Genomic DNA, 24,757 nt, shown 5'->3' with positions numbered 1-24,757 from the left:
AAAAAAAAAAAAAAAAAAAAAAAAAAGAATATAAATTTTAAGCTTATGATAGATTATACATTTTATAAATATAATTTATATTTATATAATTTATATAAACTGTGTTATTTATATTTATATATAATTTATATTTATATAATTTATAATAAATCATATTTAAGGGAATATATTTTAAATATATAATCTAATTTAAAATATAATATAAATATAATTTAATATCAATATAATATATATAATTTATAGCAATTATAAATGTATAGCAATTTTATAATTATAAATTTAAAAAATTACTCTGTATTGAGCAATGGGCATATTTCAAGATATTTCAGTATCCTCAGAAAATCTGCAGACCACAGTTCTGGGGAAATTGAAGTATAAAGATACTAGATTAGACCCAAATCAGGTATTAGAATTATATTCTCAACCAAAAGATGTAACTCTGTGAAGGTAAAAATCTGGAGCCATATCATTCAGAAGTAATAAAACTGGTAAATTTTCTACTTCCTTATTTTCTCAAAAGAACTACTATTTAATTTTTGATATTATACTAAGGCATAAAGAGTTGATTTTCTGAGAGAATAATTGAAACATCGTTAACACTGATTCAGACAGGGAAAATTTGCAAAGTCATTCAGGTCATTACTAAGGAAAACTTTACATTACGAGCTCTACTATAATAGACACTTCATTGCTATAGGATCTAGAGACTTCTTTTAAAATGCTATCACTATTGCAACGCATTTAATATTTGATAAATTTCACCCGAAGACCTGTTTCAGCAATTAAAACAATTGCATAGAAACCCAGTAAATTCAAGATAATAAAATTGATCTGCATAGAAATATTTATCATGTATCTATTTTTCTATAACTTTGTATGCCCATATATTATCTATAATCACTTAGCCAGTTTATGTTGTCCTTCAGACATAATCCATAAATACTTTTTTATTTCTAGAAGAAAATTATATTCTTGTTTCGTTTCTACACGGAAACATCCTACTAATGTTATTACATTGCTCCCAAGACGATGAAAAGCAAGTATAATGAAATGATTCTATTTAAATATTTGCTTAAATTAGGATAGCTCTTGAGAAAATTGGAGATTGCATAATAAGAAACAAAGAACATAAATATTTAGTCATTAAGTAATTAATTACTAGATACATAACAGTATATATTATGTTTATGGCCATAAACGTATTCTACTAATACGTTTTTACCTGGAAACAATTAGTGGGTTTTGTGTCAGCAGTTCTCATTTTATGAAATATGTATAATTACATTCTGACTTTAGCACACTATTCATGGTGATAGACTATACAATCCATAGGGCTGTATTTCTAAAACCAGGGAGTGCTTCCAAATTGTAGTCTCTTATTTCCAGTCTAAATTTGCTTTAGATTAGGTAAACTCAGTTGTGACTATTCTTTTGAACAATGATGCAGCATAGTGTTGGTGAAGAATAGGGGAGTGGAGGAAAATAGTAATAAAACTAAAGCTGAAAATGAAAAGGTCTGAATCATTGCAGCAGGTAAAGGGGAGGAAATAAGCTATCACCAAAAATTGGTTGGATTTGATATGAAAGCGTGGAACATTTGAAAATCAGCTGCTGTAATAAACAGAAATTTTCCTGTACAGTTTTAAAAAGATATAAAGAAATACTTTAATAATTTCATCAACATTTTCAGATACACCTCTCCATTATTTGCACATTTCCACTTTTTCTACTTTTGTCCTCTTTAATGAAATGCATATTTATTATTAAATATTTCTCATAGCTAAATTATATTTAAAAGTACTAAAAATTGTTATATCATTCTTAGCTATAAGCCAAACATAAATTTAATGCTTGTGCTTATGCTTTTAAAACATTATAGCTATATTTATTTTAGTGATTATAAATCAAGTGAGGTTAACACATTTCAAAGACTTCATAAGGCGTAGCATCATCTGAAGTTACTTGTGGTTGTGAAGAATAATAAATAATACTCCTGACCACAAGCAGCTAGTAATTTGGATTGGAAAAGAAATTAAAATTATATGGAAATGTAATAATAATAGAAGAATAATTATATTACTGTTCAATAAGATAATTTAAAACATCATTAATAAATAGCAAAACTATAAATATGTGAAAGCCACAAATCTTTTCATGCACATAGAATGGTTTAGGTGGAAATGGCGATAAGAGAGATAGCTTTGTTTGCCTCCAGAAAAGTCAAAAGTTCTAATACTCTTGTTATTCATGTTTATGGCTTTCTTTCATTTATGAGGCAGCATAGTGAAATAGGTTAAGAAAAAGTAAATTCTACTAAGAAAATCGTTTTAACAAATCCATTTATTATTTAATTGATAAAAGCTTCAAACTGATTACATTCAACAATTATGCATTTTGTGTCTACTATGTGCAAGGCAAAATGCCAGATTTTTTTGGATAATGTTCTGAATATACTTTCTTATTTTACTAACTCATAGGATCAACCAAATATAGCCTATTCAACCATTAGAAATATTAGGCTGCCAGACTGACTTAATCCAGAAAGGTCACTTATTTGTTACTCCCTATGAAAATATTCAGCCTATTTTGAATACCAAACAGCTCCAAATTGAAAAGACTTCTTAATTCCATATAAACTGGGTCAAAATGTGAATATAATACAAATTGAAGTTCACCATCATATTTTATGAAGACATATAAAAAGAATGGCTGTAATTTACAAATTAAGTACTTATTCTAAAGTGTAAGACATTTTGCTGGAAATGAATAAAAATATGAATATATAAACTTACATAAAAAGTTTATATAACTTTATATAAAAAGGATCATAATCTCACACTCCTATTTGATTTTACACTCTAGCACACTAAAACATATATGAACAATTCTTTTAAACAATTGAAATAATTATGTGTATGTTTTTAGGAATATTACTATTTCTTATGAATGTTTTTCTGCATTCTTGCCCTGTCCAAAATGGTAGCAGCTTGCTACATGTGGATATTGAGATTGGAAAAGTGATTTCGATCAAATTGAAATATGCTATAAGTGTAAATTATACCCAAATTTCACAGACTAAGTACAAATAAAGAGTAAAAGAACCTCTCATAGACGTCATTTATATTGATTACATGTTGAAATAATATTCTCAACATATTGGTTAATGAAATATATTATTAAAATTAATCTTACCTGTTTTATTTCCATTTTATAATGTGATTACTAAAAATGTATACGCTACATACATGGCTCACATTATATTTTATTTGAACAATGTTGGACTATATGGTATTCACTTGCTACTTTTAATGATCAAATAATATTCTTAAATGATAATTTATGGCAGTATTACTTATTAACATTCTAATATTACACATTCTGTAGGTTTCAATTAAATTATTCCAACTCTGTAAAATACCACAATGAATAACAATATTTATAGTTTTCTATTTCTATTAAATTATTTTATGAGAATAAAGTAGAAATGTATCAAGCGAAAGGTCATAGATATCCTTATGGATCTTGTTACATATAAATACTTTGCATTTACCATCCTGAAGTTAGTTGTGTATAAAAAAAAAGAAAAAGAGAAAAATATGCTACTTTAATGACTACAAAACTATCCCTCAAAAGTTACTTTAATTTACATTTTTAGTTTTACAGACGATGAATAGTATATCACTGTATTTACTAATGCATCTTCTGCAATATTTCTCCTCTTAACCTTTGCCTGTTTTTTTGAATTTTTTGTTTCTTATAAATATAAAGAAAATATGAGCATTTCAGTAAAAGAACTGAAGATCTATATTAGATCTGACAATTATTGAATTCATACTCTTTTTCAAATCCTGTGCTAACAATAGTGACAGAAGACAGACAAATTCCCAGGCAGACAGTGACGGTCTCTGGTGAAACCTGACCTTCAGAAACGTTTTAAACCTGAAAACTGAGCTGCCAGTTCAGGATAGAGACCAAGACTGGAGTGAGAACTTCTATCCCTATATTACCCACAGTCCCTCAATTGGTTCCTTCTGAATGATATCTCTTAACCAATTGAATGGTGCTTTTTATGAGATCACCTGTATTAGTCCATTTTAATGCAGCTAATAAACATATACCCAAGAGTGGGTAATTTGTAAAGAAAAAGAAGTTTAATGGACTCACAGTTCCACATGGCTGGGGAGGCCTCAAAATAGTGATGTCAGGCGAAGGAGGAGCAAAGGTACCTCTTACCTGATGGCAGGCAAGAGAGCATTAAGCGCAGGGAAACTACCTTTTATAAAACCATCAGCTCTCATGAGACTTATTCACTCTCACAAGAACAGCATGGGAAAACTTACCCCAATTATTCAATTACCTCCAACTGGGTCCCTTGCAAGACATGTGGAGATTATGTGAACTACAGTTCAAACTGAGATTTGGGTGGGCACCAAGCCAAATCATATCATCACACATGGACAAATCAGTATGCACTCCCCCATTCAAACCCATAATAACCCTGAACTCAGCTTCACAGATGGCTGCCCACTATTGGATTTCTTCTCATTGCTGAGAGCTTTCTTTCTGTCACTCAATAAAATTCTACTTTGCCTTACTCTGTGGTGTCCATGTACCTTATCCCACTTGGTCATGGAACAATAACCAGTAACTCACCAAATGTGTGAGTGAAAGAGCTGTAACACTCCTGATCATGCCACGACGAGAGTGAAAGAGCTATAGCACTCCCTCCTACTCACTGAGCTAAATGAAGACGCCGCTGAGCACCACTCCCTCCTGCTCACTGAACTACAGGCACCAAAAAGCCACAACACTAGTAACTTTACGTGTTTATTTTGCATTTAATTTTCACCTTATCCTTCAAAACAGATATTGCAAATCTCATTCAAGTAACTGATATAGCAGTTTAAATAAATTTATGAAGAATCACAAGTCTATTATGAGAAAAGACCTAAGCAGATTGTTTTCAAAGTCTTTATTCTTTCCATTATAGAACTTGGTCCCTACGTAATCAATACTTTTGTCTATCACATTTAACAGATTTTCTACCTTTTTCCTGCCATTTAAATATCCATTTGCCATGTAAAAATAACACAAATAGGCAAAACAAAAACCCTCTCTGTGGTAACATTTTTCTGGAACTTTTAATATGGTAAAGGGAGAAATTCTTGAAATGTCTGAAAAAATGAGATTAAAAAGCTGGATTTGGGGAAATGACTGTAAGAAAAAAATTTTAAATTTTATTTAAAGTCAGACTCCTGAAATCTAAAATCTCTATCATTTCTATCAGAGTAAGTTATGATGGAGTTTTCACTTAGATACACAATTAAATCCTGGAAAGCAGATGCTCATCTGTAAAATAGGGGTTTTAAAATTTATTTCTCAATGTTGAGGACGATAAGAGAAAATTTGAAAGCACTTTGCACTATCAATATTTGGGTTTTCTTGAGCAACTTAAATGAAAGTAGGGAAAAATTGAGAAGAAAACTGTGTGAGAAAAATATATTTAATTCTAGGAAGTATGATAACTAAAATATATTTGTTTCAATAATATGAAATTGGCTAACAGAACCAGTACTTCTAACTATACTTTCAATTTTTATTATTAGCAACTTATGTAATTAACATGAAAATGTATAATTGTTGATATGGTTTTGCTGTGTTTCCAACCAAATTTCATATTGAACTGTAGATGTTATGGGAGGGACCGCACATGTCTTGGGAGAGACCCAGTGAAAGGTAATCCAATCATGGTATGGTTACCTCCCTGCTGTTCTCATGACAGTGAGTTCTCACGAGATCTGATGATTTTATAAGAGACTTTTCATCCTTCTTCACCCTGCACTTCTCCTTGCTGAGGCCATGTGAAGAGGGAAGTGTTTGCTTCCCCTTCTGCCATGATTATAAGTTTACTGAGACCTCCCAGTCATGATGAACTGTGTGTCAAACCACTTTCCTTTATAAATTACCCCATCTCAGGTATGTCCGTATAGTAGCGTGAGAAGGGACGAATACAATTATTTATTCATTTTGTGTATATATATAAAGTACTATAAATGATGTTGTTTAAAAACACAGATTTTGGAGTCACAAATATCTGAGTGTAAATTAGTTTCTGATTAAATTTCACTCAGTAACTCAACGCACCAAAGCTTCAATTTTATCTAGATAATTTAAACAATGAAATTACTTCATTTGTTGGTCAAACAATAGAGAATTATACATTAATTATTTAATATATTTTCTGAATCATAGTGCTAAAACATTGATAGCTATTTTGTTGTTGCATCAAACACTGTCATAATCATGATCACCATCTTTATACATGCTCATATATCTTTCACCAAAAATATTAATAACTGATGAGCAGTTTACAAATAGACAACAGGATCCTTGAATTTTTTAAAAAAGGAGTTATCAGAAATTCTTATGTTGCACTGAAACATTTCCCCAAAACTATAAAACAACCCCATCTTTCAGTAGAATGGTTGGCTTTATTGAAAATGATAGAGGATTTTAACGTGCTTAAAACAAAATTGTTTTAAAGTCTAGTATATTGGACAAAAAAATCTGTTACCTCATTCTTGTTATTCAATATGAATATAAAGTTTAAATAGCCTGTTTATTGGAAATGATGAATATAACATCACAACTAAATAAATAAAATCAACTTTAGTATCTGATAAAGATTCAGATAGCATTAGCCATCAGCAGTCTCTACATAATTCTCTATCTTCAATTAAGATTTTAGATTTTAAAATATAAAACCCTTGCACTATTCAGTGAGGTTACAGTTTAGCTCTTTATTTAAATTTGACAGATTGTGTCCTATGGTTCTGAGTGAGTGTTCATTAATTTGAAGCAAGAAGTTGGTGATTGTTTTAATAATGCAGGGGGAAATCATTTGGGCTCAACTTGTGATACCTTTTCACAGGATTTCTCATCTGGAGGGCTCCCCCAAATTTTAAACTCTATTATAATTTTATTTAAAAGTTTTGTGGGAGGTTTTCAAAGTGCTCAAAAACCTCATGAGTTAACAGAGTGTAATCTCAGAAAACTTGAGTAGTACTTGACAAGGTAATAATGCTGGGTAGGAAGCATTTTGCAACAGGCTACTATGGGTGGTGAGCTTTAATAACCTCTTTGAAACTGGGTGCATTAACTCACACCCTTAATCCTAGGACTTTGGAAGCCCAAGATGGGTAGATCACTTGAGCCTAGGAGTTTGAAACCAGGCTGAGAAAATGGTGAAACCCCATCTCTATAAAACGTATAAAAATTAGCAGGGCATGGTGGCATACACCTGTGGTCCCAGCTACTTGGGAGGCTGAGGTGGAAGGATCACTTGAGCCCAGCAGGGTGAAGTTGCAGTGAGCCAAAATCACATCACTGCACTCCAGCCTGGGGAACAGTGAGACTCTGTCTCAAAACAAATAAATAAATTAATTAAATAAATAGAAAAAAAATTTTTTTATACTCAGAAGAACATTTGAACTACCCTGAATACAAGCCCCTGATTTTCGACCCCATGACTGACAGTTTATACTGGATCATGTAAAAATTCAAGATGGAATATATATTTTGCCATGTGTGTGAATAGTATTTTCTCTCTGTTTTTCTCAAATGCATGTAAATTATTTACATTTTAAGTTGAGAGATAGTTGTGTGGAAAAAGATTCCTCCCTAAATTAAATTTTAATTATAACAGTGCATAATTAATCAGAGCAAAAATATGTAAACAACCTTAAAAAATCAAAATGGATCTGAGGTCACAAGACCTGATACTAAGATAGGAAGGGAAAACACATGTTTTTAAGACAAATTAGCTAGTCATAAAATAAATCTAAAATCATAGAGCACTTACTACACCCAGGCAATATTTAAACTTTTCAAATACCTTTCACTGAATTCTCAAACAAATACTATGACAAAAATATGCTTATTAGCACATTAAAACTAGACACAGAGGAAAATGGACCTGCCCATGATTACACAACTTGTAAGTCCTGGGACCAATTTAGAAAAAGAGCTAGTGGCAAAACTACTCAGAGCTCATCCTAGCACAGTTCAGAGTAGACATATTCCTATCCAACGGACTTGGAGTGTTTTACTCCATAGGCAAAGCTATCCCTACTGTGGAAATGGTGGATCTGTTATCTGAATCTGTTTCCATTAGACTTTTCTTTTTTTAACTAATGAAATCCATTTATTTGAAATCCATACTCACCAAGCAATTTACAATTTGATTTTCCCATATACAAAAATAGAAAGAACTCATTATGTTGAAGTAAGTGTTCTGATTTGATAGTTAAGTGTCTCTTTATAAATTTATTACATGCCATTTTAAATTTATACACCATTGTTTGTAACAGGCATATTTTAATCATAATGTAACAGAATACCGAACCAAAAGTGGCTATAACTTGGGTTAGTATTCCCCCATACCAAGAGGACTGAAGGTAGCCATCTGCTGGCTTTCATAATAATACCAGGATTATACCATCACAGCTTTTATAATAATACCAAGATCAGAGTCTCTGAAATTAATTTAGCCTTCTCCTCCTGGTCACAAGATGGCTACCTCAGCTCAGGGCATCATGTCAGCCTTTAAGGGAAGAATTAAGAGGAGCAGTCTGTGTCTCCGATATCTGGATATGTTATCAGGAGAGAAAAGGCTTTTCCAGAAATTTCTCAGCAGACATTGGCCAAAATTTTATAACACAGCTACTCCTACAAGTATAAAGATTAAAAAAGTGAGTAACAGCAAGTCCAGCTTCTCCTAGCATCATGTGCAAAATGCATTTTTAGCAATTTTGAAATTTTAAAATTGCAATTAAAAATTGCAGTGTCAGCAACCAATTGCAGCCACAGTAGAAACATTTGTCTTGTAATTATTCTAATGTTCTGTCAAACACAGTTCTTCATGTCTAGGTATCTGTGGTCCCAGAATGAGTTCCTAAGAATAAAAACACACAAGAAATCTGGGCAAGATGACATTTGGTGGGCACCTTGATCAACCAAAATTTCATTTATATAAACACCAGTGAGTCCTATGGGAAAGAGTGATGTGTTGTAGCACGTCATCAAAAATTCAGGAAAAAAAAAAGACCCTTAACCACTATAACATAGACTGAAAAGAAACTTCATTTGAGACAGAAAATTACTGGTATGGGTTCCTAGGCTCAAGGTTTTGGTGGATACCAGGAAGAAGGAATAATTTTGAGGTAGAAGTAGGTAGTGCCAAAATCTGCTATCTGATAATTAATTCCCAGAAACACGGGAGCTGTAATCAATCTAGAGAAACAATGAAATTAAAAAAAAAAAAAGTGTCTGTGAATCGGGACCATTCCATTCTCCTTTTTATTCTATTCCCAAACTGGAAATTTGCTGGAAAATAATAGTTAATTTACTTGAATAAATAAACAGATGACTATAGCTAAAGTATTCTCAAACTGAAAGTACAAATCTTGAAAATACAGCTGAGTAGAGTGGCTTCATATATGTTGGAATTGTTGTCTTTCCATAGTCCTGAGGCATGCTCAATGGAGGAGAGTGAAAAAGAAGCTATGGTACTGCCCAAAGGAGCCACAGACTGAGGCTAGAGGCTTTCAGTTTACTGGGTGAGTTTCAGGATTTACAAAGGAGAGGGAGGTAAGGGATTTGTAGCATAGGGGTAAAACAAAACAATAAAAACAAGCCTGGGGTGATAAACATATCTGGTTTTGATCCAACAACCCTGTGATGAACGTAGAGGCTCTCAGCCTAGATCCTCCCTCAAGGAAAAATGTGCTGCTCCAGCTGTTGAAAGTGCTATTGGCAGAGAGCCTACAGCTGTTAGCCCTTTAAGGGTTATTTGAGCTGAACAGTTTCTCCCAATTCACACTCTTCCTAGGGGCTACATCCACTGACTGTCCAAGGCTAGGGTATGAAAGCTGAAGTATTTCCATTTCAGCTCAACCTAGGACAATTTTTACAGGTTCACTTTAGCTCTGAAGCTGCCTGCTGTGTCTCCTAAGACTGTCCAGCCTACATTAAAACTGGAGCTCTCCATGTACCTAATCTTACTTCATTCCCTTTTCTTCCACAGATGACAGTTCCAAGGGCAAATTACTAATAAATGTGTTGCACTGTAAACTTTATCTCAGAGTTGTCTTCTTGTGAACCCAAGTTTGACACGTCTCAGCTGAGGGGCCCTTAATTTTTCTTATTTGAAATATGGAGATAACAGTACCAGTCTCAGAGTTTGGGGTTTCATATTTTGTTTACAAATATAAGCAAGAACTATTGTTCTATTGTTATTTTGTACTCATATTTTGCTATTGCATCTGCAGCCTGGTTAGGTATGGAAGTGTGTGGATAAATAAATTACATAAATAAAAATTAGTCTAATATCACATGAACAAATAGCTCAATGTTTACATTGACATAGCATAGATAACACTGTGATATAATATCAAATGTATGTGCTTGTTTTGCTTTAATAATTTTAAGTAAATATTAACACTTCTGTTTATGTATCTTGGCATTTATAATAAGAAATTTTGTCAAGATTATGCTACCATGATATAAATTATTATTAAATATTTCTTTCAGAAATATTTTTTGTTGCAAGGTCTTCCATTAAGCACTTTATTATAGGACCACTATTTATTGCAATTGATACTTTAGTTATTTTAAAATTTTAATTATATCACACTTGTTTATCTAAAGTGACATCTAAGAACATTTTTTTTAAACATCTTTGGAGCCAATTTTAAATGTTCGTGATTTGTAAAATATTTCTATTTGTTAGGGGAGACAGTAGGTCTTTAAGATTATTTAAGAGAGCATTACTTCAGGTTCTGTGAAGCTAACTACAACTACTACAATTTTTACTGCAATTCTTTCCATAAAATATTACAAGCAGTAGAAAAATTCGAAGGTCAGTTTATCAGTGAGTTAATATAACTACAGTCCAAACCAAAAATCTTAATCTTTAGCATATGTAAAACCTTATTCCTAAAGCTATGGAGACCCAAAAAGAAAATGGATAACACTGTGTTAATACATTGCAGAATGCACAATATAACCTGAAAGATGATTTGATTGAGTAAACAAAAAGAAGACAGGATCAAATGAAAAACTATAATCACGATAATAGCAAATCTCCAAACAAACATGGTGCTTATTTTCTATAAAACTGCACGCTAAGCACTACAGGGAATACAAAGAGGAGTAAATGTAGAATTCAGTATGCAAAGAAGAAAAGTGCACAACAATCAGGATTTAGTAATGATAAGAAATAAAACTTACGTTAAGTCTAAAAATTACTAACAAATGCTAGTTAAGATCAAGAGAGGGAAGCATCATATGTATTTGGCTAAAGAATTAGAAAAGAATTGAGAAAATAGCTTTCATTAATGCGTGGTTGATATCAGTAGCCAGGATGGGAGAGAGGCAGAACAGGGAAAGCATATCAAACAGAAAAACAGCCATTGGTGAATGAAGACCATATAAATGTCTTACATTTTAAATTTAAGAATATACAGTAATTCAACAAATACGCACAAGTTGACCTGATTTTATACATAGATATTTTAGAGCAAAAGAACATGGAATGTAAAAGAATTTTTTAAAACTAATATTCCCATTGGCTCCAACATTGTTTAGGAGACATCCTGCTAAAGGAGATGAGGAGAGGGAGGAAAAAGGTAGATTTCCAAACTGCAAAGCAGTAGTTTATTAACATTTGTTCTGTCTATTTCATTATATTTAAACCTACACTACTTGTAAATTTGTGTGCTTACAGCTTTGCAAGCTCAGCCTTTCCTCTGAGGCCTCAAATTCAAGTGGGATTATGATGATCCTTCTAGAAGTCTAATAAACCTTCTCATCTACTAAACACTGAAATTCTAAAATGTGACCGGTATGGTTGACACAAAATGAATACCTGAATTATTTGTTTTCTTTTTGCCTATTTCTCATCATCCTTTAATTCTATTTTTCCTACTACCAGTCTGTCTTCTACCTAGTAACTCCTTTTCTTGACATCTGTTATGTTCTTCAAGATCTATATGGTAATCCAATCTGTATGATATGACACAAACTCCTGAACTGGGTACTTTCTTTATATTATAAATCCTTTACATTTTCTTTTTTTCAAGCTCACTAAATTTTCTCTTTTGATTCTGAGTATCAACTCTTATTCTTCAGTGCTGCCGATTTACATACATCTTGAACCTCTAATCAGAATGGACTCATCAAAAATTTTGTTTCCACCATGGCATCCATCAAAATTTCAGATTTTCCCAGAGTTTTATTTCCCTTTCCCTGTTTCCACTGTTTCCAGGCCAGGCTAGACCATGAATCATTGGGGAATAAAGACTTAAATGCACAAAGCCAAATTCCCCTAAATACAGCTCCATTGGTATTTATATTTCTCTGGGAGCACATTACTACAAAACATTATTTATTTCACGTATTTTCTTTTTACTTATTAGCACACTCCCAAGAAAGCAATATCAATATTTACAAATTCTTTTGAAAACTCCAATTTACTTATTATTTAATAGTTTCCAATGTGAACTTCCTCAAGTAAATTCCTCCCGAACTCAGTAGATTACTTTTTTCACACATATCTCTTATTCTATCACTTAGTCTCAAATAAAAAGTATCTCTTCTGAATTTCAGTGCTGACATTTATATTTTAAAAAGCTTGCCTTGCTACTCTCGCCTTCCTTGCCAATGTCTGTTTCTCAAAAGTGACGTTTACTTGAATGTTCCGCAGTAAATTCTATCAAGTCAAAATCTAATTTCCCTTGTCCTCCTTTATTCTCTGGTACTTAACATAGTCAACCAAACTGTGGTATTTTTCACTTGGTCTCACATCAGTTGCCTACTTGTATTGTCTGCATATTATGATGCTGTTCCCCCACCTTTTTCCAACCCCTCTGCCATGAGGACCAAAGAGGCAGGACTCATGATGTATCTTGACTTTAATATTGCAATTATCTCTGGACTAGTTTAATTGATACCATTCTTATTTATTTTCCATATATTGTAGTCAAATTAATCTTCTGAAAACAATGCAATGTTAATTTGTTTGTTTCCAGGAAGGTACTCATATTCCAAGTAGTCTCAATTTATTAGTCTGACCCTTAAGACTCTCCTTAACTAGCTGACTGTATTTTTACAGTTTTATACTATTCTTCGAAACGGGCATTATATTCGATTGAAACAGAACTAATCTACACAATGTTATGGAGGACTTTTTATTTTTTTGGTCCTGTTTTTGTTCTCTATCGCCTTTTGAACATACTTCATGTGCCAGAAGGAATTCCAGCTTTATGATTCCAGCTTGCATTGCTGTCAGGACACAGGCAATGTAAATTCAGTTTCCTAATCAGATATTATTGACTTGAAACATCAGAAAAGAAAGATAGAAAAATAAAAAGAAAGACACAAAGAGGCCGGGTGTGGCGGCTCACACTGTAATCCCAGCACTTTGGGAGGCTGAGGTGGGTGGATCACCTGAGGTCAGGAATTTGAGACTAGCCTGGCCAACATGGTGAAACCTCATTTCTACTAAAAATACAAAATTAACTGTGCGTGGTGGCAGGCGCCTGTAATCCCAGCTACTCGGGAGGCTGAGGCAAAAGAATCACTTCTACCCAGGAGGTGAAGGTTACAGTGATTCAAGATTGTACCATTGTGCTCTAGCCTGGGCGACAGAGCGAGACAGCATTCAAAATCAAAAATACGAACTTTTTTCCACAAAATTCTCTATTTAGTGTTTTGTGCCAATTATTTTTTATTGTATAACCTTTTCCTCTTAATCTTCTCAATCTGGCTATTCACCCACAACTGTATGAACATACCCTTTAAATATCAAATTACTTTCCTATGGACCAATCAAATGTGCACTTTTAGGATTTAGGTCTTGTAAATTTTACTGCAGAATTCATTACCTCTGACCAACTCTTTATTCTTAAAAGTGATCCTTTTGTGTCTAAAATTTCATATTCTTAAACTTCCTTTGACCTGACTAGTCAAGGGGACCTCTGTGTCCCCTTGTATTCTCTCCTCACTAAACCCCCAAATATGGATATTTCCTGAAGCTCAAAGAAAAAATGATGCCTTTCCCTCCATTTATTCGCTTGTTGTTTTGATCCTCAATAATGGCTATATACTGGTGATGCTAAAATACATTTATCTCTGTCTTCTTTTATATATTTCTGTTATATATCTCCAAACTTTTCGAGCATATTGATACTGAATGTCTCACCATAGTCCTAAATTTTCTACAGCTAGAACTTAAAAAAAGCCTTCAATCCCAACTTTCGTTTTTCTAAAAATCATACTCTTATTCTTCCTATAGCACTTCTTTAGAGTATCTATCCTCTGGGATACTCTGTATAAGGCAGAGTCATAACACAATTGGAGCATAAACTTTATAAAATGGTCACATCGTTCGGTGTCCAAATAACCAAATAGCGAGTTAATCAACTACTAAACATTCTCTTCTCAGTAAGAATTACTAAGGGTAGAGCGATAAGAACACTTAATATCAAACATGACACCTCATCATATGGGAAGTACTGTAATTATATCCAGGGCTGAATGAAAGAGTAAGAAAGGTCTATGTAAATTTACATTATCTCTATTTGTTTAAATTTTTTTAATGTTATAAAACACAATTAAAATAAAGTTTCAGACAATAAAAAAGTCCCTTTACCAAATTTTTGACATATCTAACATGCATGAAGCCTTGTACTCTAGCTGATTCTCACAATGTAAAATTTATGATGTGTTTTAAAATTGCTTTCAGTAGGAGCATATAGAGAAATTCAATAATAGCTTTGTTCATTTTATGGTTATAATAACTTTTATAAAATACTTTGATTTGGGGTTCATGCTGTTGTGTAGCATAAAATGTACAGTATTATATGAAATCGTATCTATTTTTGGTGTCGGTTACTGACATTCAAAATTCAACATAAGAGGAGGCAGAGCAGATGAAAAAGAAGAAGAAGAAGAAAAGGTTCCCTGAATTGTTTGGGGGAGACACGAAGCTTATTGGGAGACATATGGGGGGATATTTGACACTTAACAAGAAAGGTAGAGCTCTAACAATATTTATAGAAAAGTGAAGGCCCTTACCAAACGATTAGTTTAGAAAGAGGAAGTTATACGCATACTTAGAAATAATGGGATGAAGATAAATTCACTTTGCTACCAATAGAGAAAATAATTATAGCACTGAACCTCAAAGGATATGACATAGAATAGCTTTTGGAATATATATAATCTCTTCTTCAGAAAAGAGGAAAAACCTCACAAGCATAAAAAGAAGTGTAAGTTACATTCAGAATCACCTACTTGCTATGGCAGGATAAAAACTTATTCATTTCAGAAAGAAACAGGTCATATTATCAGTACAAACATATTGTAGCATGCAAGTGCATTACATTTCTGACTCCATTGACATAAATTGTAGGAATTCCGAATTTCTAAGAATGTATTAAAATATCTATGCAATATTGGCAATCTATGAAATTTGCCTCTCCAGTTATGTAGAATGTCTAGGGCAGTTAAAACAGAATGATATAAAAACTAACAATGCATAAGAAATTATAACACTGTCTCATATTTTATTGCAATTTAATAATGTAAACATCCACGAATCAATAAAAGCATAAATAATTTTTTATTAGGTAAAATGGTGACCCATGTCCATTTCTCTTATTCTTGTTAATGGGTCAGTGCACAATCTTAAGGATGTTGGAATCAGTCTCAAGTTTTAATATTGAAAATAGAATAGACTAAGCATGGTGGCATACGCCTGCAATCCGAGCTTCTGGGGAGGCTGAGGGGGGAGAATTGCTTGAACCCAGGAGTTTCAGGCCCAGGGAGCTGTGATTGTGCCACTACACTCCAGCTTGGGTGACACAATACAGCCCTGTCTCAAAAAACAAACAACAAAAAACTGAGTACACAAAATGTAGAATACTTTAAAAATGAGAACTTTATTGTAATAAAATTAGCAATTCAAAATCCAGTGCTATTTATACTAAGATTTTGTTTACCTGATGGAAGATGTCTGTGTAAAATGTAAAAAATAAAATCAATGAATAGACATTGTAGTGGCTATGGCCATGAACTATTGAAATAGCTCAATGTTAAGGCCAAGCATGGTGGATCACGCCTGTAATCACAGTACTTTGGGAGGTCGAGATGGGTGGAACACAAGGTCAGGAGATACAGACCATCCTGGCTAACGCGGTGAAACCCCGTCTCTACTAAAAATACAAAAAATTAACCAGGTGTGTTGGTGGGCATCGGTAGTCCCAGCTACTCGGAAGGCTGAGGCATGAGAATCGCTTGAATCCGGAGGCGGAGGTTGCAGTGGGTGGATATTACACTCCTGCACCCCAGCCTGGGTGACAGAGCGAGACTCCATCCATCCATCCATCCATCAATTAGTTTGATGTTTAATTGAAAATATACAGTTTATGCAAATTAAAACAATGCCTTTCATTTTTATTTCATGAAATCATCTCTCCTGCAAGCTCTATGATTGATTCACAGCTTCTGCCAAGCAGCAGTGAGTTCACAGCCTCAGGTCCTTTTTGTGAGCTGCTTATCTCTTATGTTGGATTGTGTATTCTTTGGTTTTTCTGAGGTCGTATTTTCAAGTTAAGAGTTTTCCTTTAAAACATGGCAAGATGCCAGAAAAGTAACTCAAGTGGTTTTTGGATGGCCGAAGTAATTTTTTTAGTATTTTGAAATTTCTAAGTTTTCTATATCAGCTTCTCTGATTTTTATAATAAAACAATTTCACTAAAATGTGATAACCTTACTTAAAATCAGCAGGTAGCATCATTCATTGAGCCAAAGAAAGAAATCCTGGACTTATTTAATGAAATTAGTACACAATACACCAAATAAATAAATAAATACAATACATACACCTATAATAAATAAATAAATACAATACATACACCTATAATGGTGTTCAAATATTAATCTTTTCTCTCTATTTTCTGACCCAACATAGATTAACTCCCAAATAAAATTATGGGCATGAAGACAATATGGTGATTTTAAGATTACTTGGTATCTTCAATGACGAAAATCTTTCTTTCTCTGATTCAAAGATCACTCGGAAATAACTTGACAATTTTTAGCAATATAAGGTTTCAGAAGGATTCTGTACTTTCACAGTATAGTAAAGCATCAGCTATGCAAGTGCTCTTAGCTGGGATGCTATTAGGATGACGTGTTGACCTTATCATCCAGAATCATAGAGTTTCCCACTTTGGCATCTGTTAACTGACTGGAGTCTCATTACGGATGTAGAAGCAATCAATTAGGCTGTCTCATGTCCTTGTAGCCCTGAAATCTTGAAAATATATCTAACCTGTTCAGCCACGACTCTGTCACCAGTGTCCTTTCTGACCTTAGCTCAGAAGAATTTAAGATGTTTGGTTCAGCCTTATGAAAATTAGTATGAAATAACCTTTGCTGTTGGTCATTTATTTCTTTATTAAATAGCAATTTATAGAAGAATGACTGTGTGCCAGAAACTGCTAGGTGCTGGAGGTACAGACATCACCAAGACAAGCATAAGTATGGCGTGCTCTGACAGTATATAGCTAGGGCCCTTGTCCCAGGTTGAGAGGTCAAGGGAGAATTCATCATTAAGAAAATGCCATGTAAGATGGGTTGCAAATAATGAGAATCAGTAGGCACAAGATAGGAGGAAGACAGGAATCTGGCACCCCCTCCCAAAAAAAGGCACTATGCGAAATAACCCTAAGGCAGGAAGAAAAAGCACCCATTCCAAAAATCTGAAGCAGGTGAGGGGACAAATCGGCCTCCAGAGTTACCATTCTACTGGATATTAGAAACCACTCCAGGGATATGAGCATAGTAGAGACATATTTATGCCAATTATTTTTAAAAGATAACTCTGGCTAAAATGTGAAGGTTCATTAGGCAAGACAAAAGAAGGAGAAAGACCAAAGATAAGGCCACAGTAGAATTCCTGAAGAGGCATGTTCTCTGCCATGGGAGATAGACACAAATAAACTACTGTTAAGGTTGGATCAGCTAGACTTGATGGCTTAAAGACAGGTGCCAAGGGTAAGAGAGTTACCAAGAATGGCTGGGTTTCTTACCTGGATTTTTCCTTAGTTTATGTGCTGGCTTTTAAGCCTGAGTGTCAGCTGTAATAAGTGCTTATTTTGATAATTTTCCCCATCCTGCAATCTTTTAGAAGTCAGATGACAGATACCCTCAGCTGACTACTTGGCTGCTAATTGAGACCTTCAGTCGTAGCCTGTTTGTGGATTTTTCCATTGCCTGACTGTTTTAACACCTCATTTTCCATTTTCTAACATTGAGTGACTGCCTCAACAACTGCATTTATTCTTTTTTCCACCCTCTGTATTTTAAATGCTGTTTGTTTATTTTACACAGCTTCATTTAAAAAATAAGGATATTTTAAAATACCTACAATACAATATAAAGTAAGCACTAAGGTGAAATCCAAAATCTGAGGAAAGCTGGGCCAGATTTGTGCAGGTCAATAAGGTGTGAAGCTATTTTTAGAAAAAGATTTATAAATTTTAAATATCACATTTTGGTGGGCAAAGCAAAAAAAAATGATTTATTGCCAAGTTCACATTATCTACCAAAAAAATGTCAATTATTTGAGGAAAGCAGTTGATTTCTTGGCACTTAGGAGTGACACATTTCTCTTAAAAAAAAAAAAAAAGAGGCTAAATAATGTAGTGATACAACTCAACATCTCTGCACTAAGTATAATGCTGACTTTTATATACTGTTTCTTTCTATTAGTCCTTTTCCACATTGTTATAAATAACTACCTGAGACTGGGTAATTTATAAAGAAAAGAAGTTGACTTTACTCACAGTTCCATAGGCTGTACAGGAAGCATGTCTGGGATGTCTTAGGAACCTCATGATCATGGTGGAAGATGAAAGGAAAGCAAGGCATGTCTTACGGGGAAGCAGGGGAGAGAGAGAGAGAGAGAGAGAGAGAGGTGGGGGAAAACTGCCAGATAACATTAAACCATCACTTTTCTTGAGAACTCACTCTTTATCATGAGAAAAGCATGGAGGAAACCACCCCCATGATCCAATCACCTTCTGGTGCTTGGCTCCTCCTAGGGAGCATCATATGTGAGCATCAAAATTCATGATGACATTTGGGTGAAGACACAAAGCCAAACCAAACCATATCATTTTTTAAGTATCTGTTAACATGTTAGTATGAAGAGGTAGTGCAGAGTAATGCTACAAATAATTCTGAATACTATCCAAATATATTATTTGAACCAGGAATAAATTCTAGTTTATAGAAAACATATTTGCATTGAATTGGAGAAAGCAGAATAAAAGGATGGTACATTTTACTTGGGGAGAATCTAATAAAGGGGGATAAATTTGTCACTAAAATAATTTGTGACATTGTTTTCTCCATTAAAGAAATGAAAATCCCAAAACACTCAGAATAAATGTCATCACTTTTTTTCTTAAAGGTAAACATTCATTTTTATGTCAGAATTAAATTGTTAATACTGCATAGGAAAATATTTTTACATATTGAGTATATGAAAAATTTTAAATATTCAGTTAATCAAAGGGAAGTATTCAAGAAGTTAAAATTGAATTTAAAAAATTTTTATACCAGGCATGGTGGTATGCACCTGTAGTCCCAGATACTCAGGAGGCTGAGGCAGAAGGATTGCTTGACCCCAGGAGTTTGAGGCTGCAGTGAGCTACTGCATGCCACTTAATATACACAGCCTTCACCTTTGAGAATCTAGCATGTTCACCTAAGGGAGTATTATCTCTAGTATGCATATTACCCAATTCTTGAAGTATTGTGTACACTTCAGGTATGCTAGAGAGAGAAAAAAAATTGAGAAACAATGATATTGGGATATGGGTATAGGCTATGTCAAACACCACCCCTTTTTCCACCACAGACACACACACACACACACACACACACACACACACACACACACACACACGTGCATCCAGACACACACACAAAATCTCTCATTCAGATGGAATTTTGATAAAAATTGGATAAAAGGTGGTTCAGGGTCATATATGTGAATTAGCATGAGTGATGTGATTAAGAGCACCATCCCTGGATAGAGGTTGTTTTGACGTAATCGTGGGCAAATTACCAAATCTCCCTATCAACCAGGTTTCTCATCATGAAGCAAAAGAAACAAACCATATACCTACCTAGTAAGATTGTTGGGAGAATTAAATAAATTAATTTGTATAAAATACTTCGAAATTGGTTGGCATATAATATGTACATTTATTTTAAAAATAAAAAATCCTACAAGAAACCAGGAGGGCAGGGTGGTTCACAACTATAATCCCAGTGCTTTGGGAGGCTGAGGCAGGAGGATCACTTGAGGCCAGGAGTTTGAAACAAGCCTGAGCAACACAGTGAAACTCTGTCTCTACAAAAATAAAAATAAAATAAATTAGTCAGGCATTGTGGTATGTTTCTGTACTCCTAGCTACTTGGAAGGCTGAGGTGGGAAGATCCCAGGAACCCATGAGTTTGAGGTTAAAGTGAGCTATGCTCATACTCCATCCTGGGTGGCTCTAAAAGTAAATAAATAAATAATACTTGTTTAAAATGACAAGAAACCTTTGTAAGAATTTGAAGGGACATGATTTTGTACCTTTCAATCTTTTTAAAAATTCAGCATACATTTATTACCTATCTACTGTTCAGGCCCTATAGTAGGGTACCTTAAGTCAACTGCGAGTATGATATATTTTCTGTTGCCAAGCCCTAAGCTCCCTAAATATGTTGATGAAAAACTATTTAACCTTTAAACATTTCTCTCTCTCTGGTTTGCTTTCGTACTTCTTCTTTCTCTTCATTTTTAAAACTTTTCTCATAACTCTTCAAAGAAATACTATACCTAAGACATAGTTTAGAAAAGCTTGCCTAGCCATATTGTTTGAGTATACGTAACTTTGCAGATAAACTGAAGAGATAAAAATGCTAAATTTTGTGAGTGAAAATTGAGGAGCCACATCTACGAACCCAGCTTTATGTGGAGGTTGGCTTTTAAGTACTGAGTACTGTCTGAAGATACGGAGTTAATCCTAGAGCACATAGCTAAATCTGTTCATTCATGGAGGAAGTTTCGCTCTAGTCTACAGTTTGCCCCCATATTACTCTACCTCATCATGAAACAGAGTAGCATACAACTACTGATAACGTCTGTGGATCCAGAAACTATGTATATGTGTCACAGGACAAAACCCCAAATCAGGATTCAGCCAGGCAGGCCACGTAGGTTCTTAGCTTCATGCAGCAAGGAATTCAAGAGCAAAAGGACAGAACAAAATGAAAGCAAGTTTGTTAAGAAGCAAAGAAATAAAGGGTGGCAACTCCATAAGCACAGCAGCCCAAAGGACTGCTGGTTGGCTACTGTTATGATTATTTCTTGATTGTGTGCTAAACAAAGGGTGCATTATTTATGAGTTTTTTGGGAAAGGTGTAGAAAGTTCCTGGAACCAATGGCTCCTTTTTTTTTAGACCAATATAGAGTAAACTTCCTGGAGTTGCCATGGATTTGTAAACTGCGATGATTGCTGCGAAAGTGTCTTTTAGTATGCTAGTGTATTATAATCAGGGTATAATGCACAGTGAAGACAACCAGAAGTTACTTCCATTGCCGTTTTGGCATTGGCTAGTTTTGGCCAGCTTCGTTACCACACCTTGTTTTATCAGCAGGGTTTTTGTGACCTGTGACTTCTGAAATAAGTTGGCCGAGTTTCTATCTCTTGTGTATATTCCTGGTAACATTTGAATGTGACCAAAACTAATACTATCTTTCAATTAACACAAGTCACGTGTACTTAAGTATTCAGAGACTGAAATCAAGGTATGTCAGTATGCATATTCACTGAGCTCTTAAAATTATATACCACGAATATATGCATATCCTGTATGCATATCTTGAATGCATATTAGGAAGCTAAGACTTAAATGTTGTCTTTGAAATTTGGGGGGCAGAAAAGCAAATTTTGAACTAAATTTTCTTCTAAAATTATTTGTGACATTGTTTTCTCCATTAAAGAAATGCAGATCCAAGAACACTCAGAATAAATGTCATCACTATTTTTCTTAAAGGAAAACATTCATTTTTATGTCAGAATTAAATTGTTAATACTGCATAGGAAAATATTTTTACATATTGAGTATATGAAAAATTTTAAATATTCAGTTAATCAAAGGGAAGTATTCAAGAAGTTAAAATTGGATTTAAGAAATTTTTATACCAGGCATGGTGGTATGCACCTGTAGTCCCAGATACTCAGGAGGTTGAGGCAGAAGGATTGCTTGACCCCAGGAGTTTGAGGCTGCAGTGAGCTACTGCATGCCACTGCACTCCAGCCTGTTTGACAGAGCAAGACATCTTTTCAAAAAACACAAAATATTAATTATACTGTTTGTACACACAATTAACTGAACTTCTTACATAAGATTAAGTGATGCTTCAGAATTAAAGTTTTGTGAACTAATATTTGTGGCAGAAAAATACATTCACTTTTTCATATATAATATACTTTTTAAAAAAACATAAAACTTTCTAAGATAATTATTCTAGTAGACAGCTTCGTACCCAATACTTTACAAAATCATCTTTTAATTTTTTTCTAAATTATTTATTAAAATATGTTCTTAAAATTATTAGAGGAACATTGGAATACAGTCAGTACTTCATATAGTTCAATATTTTAAAGTGCTTACAAACGTATACGCATATCTCCATTTACTTATATCTTTAATATGAATGTAGATGACAACATGGTAGCTATATATTTAATTTAATAGGTGTCTGATTTTAATAACAAAAAATACGATTTCATATAGTTTCAGAAGTCAGATATTTTTGAAGAAAGGTAAATTTCATATCAGACACCCATAGGATTTCCCAACTGAGTAGCAGTCAGCCATAGAGGTAAGAGTTGTTCCTGGACTGGCATACACTACTGTGAGTTGCAACTCCATGATCTCAGTTTTGGGGAAAGTTGCATAACTTGCACCTGCATAATATGTCTAAAGCATTCAATAATTATTTTGGGAAGACTGACTAAACGATGAGTAAGCCTGAGAATCAGCTTCCTCGTTTGCAAGGTACTTGATAAAGCAGGTAAACATAAAGGTAAATATTATGTTTGTTTATAATTGTTCTTTATATTATGATTGTTTATTAGATATTATTATGATTATGGCTTCAATTTATTATTTGATGTTATCATAAATATTTGATATTATCATAAATATTAATTAGAAGCCATAATCTTAATAATATCTAACAAATAACAATAATATAAATAACAATAATAAACAACTACAAGTCTTGCCAGGCCTCCCAACTGGTTGAGCAGTGAAAATAACTTAAGCAAAATTTCTACCTTTAACAGTTACACTAATGCTACAATAGCCCATTTTTTAAATAAAATAAAATATCAGAGACAGAATTAGAGCTCTTTAAAGAATAAGGTTAAAGTAACTTACTTGTTAAAATTCTTCTAAAATATTTTAACACTAGTATTCTACTAAAGCCTTCTTAATGTAAAATTCATGTCAATGGGATCTACATTCACAATATTTATAAATCAAATCAGTATTTTTAAATGTTAGCATTGAATAACAAAAGAAATTGTGAGAAAAGTAAACATTCATAAAAATGTAAAAGGAATATGAGGACTGTAATTTCTAATGAATACCTTTAATTATGATATTAATTATGGTACTTTATACAATGTTTTTCCAGAGTGACATTTTAAAATTAAACTGACTGTATTTATGTTTTACCTATAAAAGGGTAGTGACACTGTAATGTCAGATACATGATTGATTGATTAATAGATAGATAGATAGATAAAGAAAACATGTTAACTAAATTGTAACACATGTTAATGGAACAATAAATGTCATGTGCCCAACAGATTTTATGAAAGAGTGACAACGGGTTTTAAATTTTATAAGTATTAATTAAAAGTCATTTAGAATTATTTGTAACTTATAATATAGAGCAGGAATTGATAATCTACCACCTGTGAAGCAAATCTGGTCCATAATCTGTTTTTCTAAATAAAGTTGTATTGGAAAAAAGCCACAATTTTCTTTACATGTGATCTATGGCTGGTTATGTGCTATAGAGGTAGAGTTCAGTAGGTATGACAGGAAACATGTGACCTGCAAAATTTAAAATATTTACTACCTGGCCTTTTACAGAAAAAAACTGCTGAACACAAATATAGATCATTGCTATAGTTAGTCTATTGTTGCTGACAAGATGATGAAAATGGCACCTTGAATACTTCTTGGTTTCAAACTTGCAGAAAATACTGCAGGATGTTTTTCTTTTTTCAAAGCTTTATTTTCCTAATAATGAGTACAAAATTTCCATTTTATAATATTCTCTTACATTTTAAGTCTTTCCAGAATAAATCAGTTTTTTAAATTTAAAAATATTTTAAATGTCTATTACAAAATTTTTTTCATGTACATACAATTACCTGTGTTTTCACATTTGTTTAAATAGATGTGTACTAATTTGCTATGTTTTTAGCAAACTAAACATATGCTATAATTACTGTAAGTACATGATTTTATAAATCCTTCCTCATATGCCTCAATTTTTTTGTAATTTTCTAAATTAGCAATTCTTCTCCCCTGGCAAACCATAAACTGT

This window comes from Cebus imitator, unplaced genomic scaffold (assembly GCF_001604975.1).
Source record: "Cebus imitator isolate Cc_AM_T3 unplaced genomic scaffold, Cebus_imitator-1.0 Scaffold308, whole genome shotgun sequence".
NCBI classification, from domain to species: Eukaryota; Metazoa; Chordata; class Mammalia; order Primates; family Cebidae; genus Cebus; species Cebus imitator.
Note: the sequence above shows the minus strand (reverse complement) of the source record.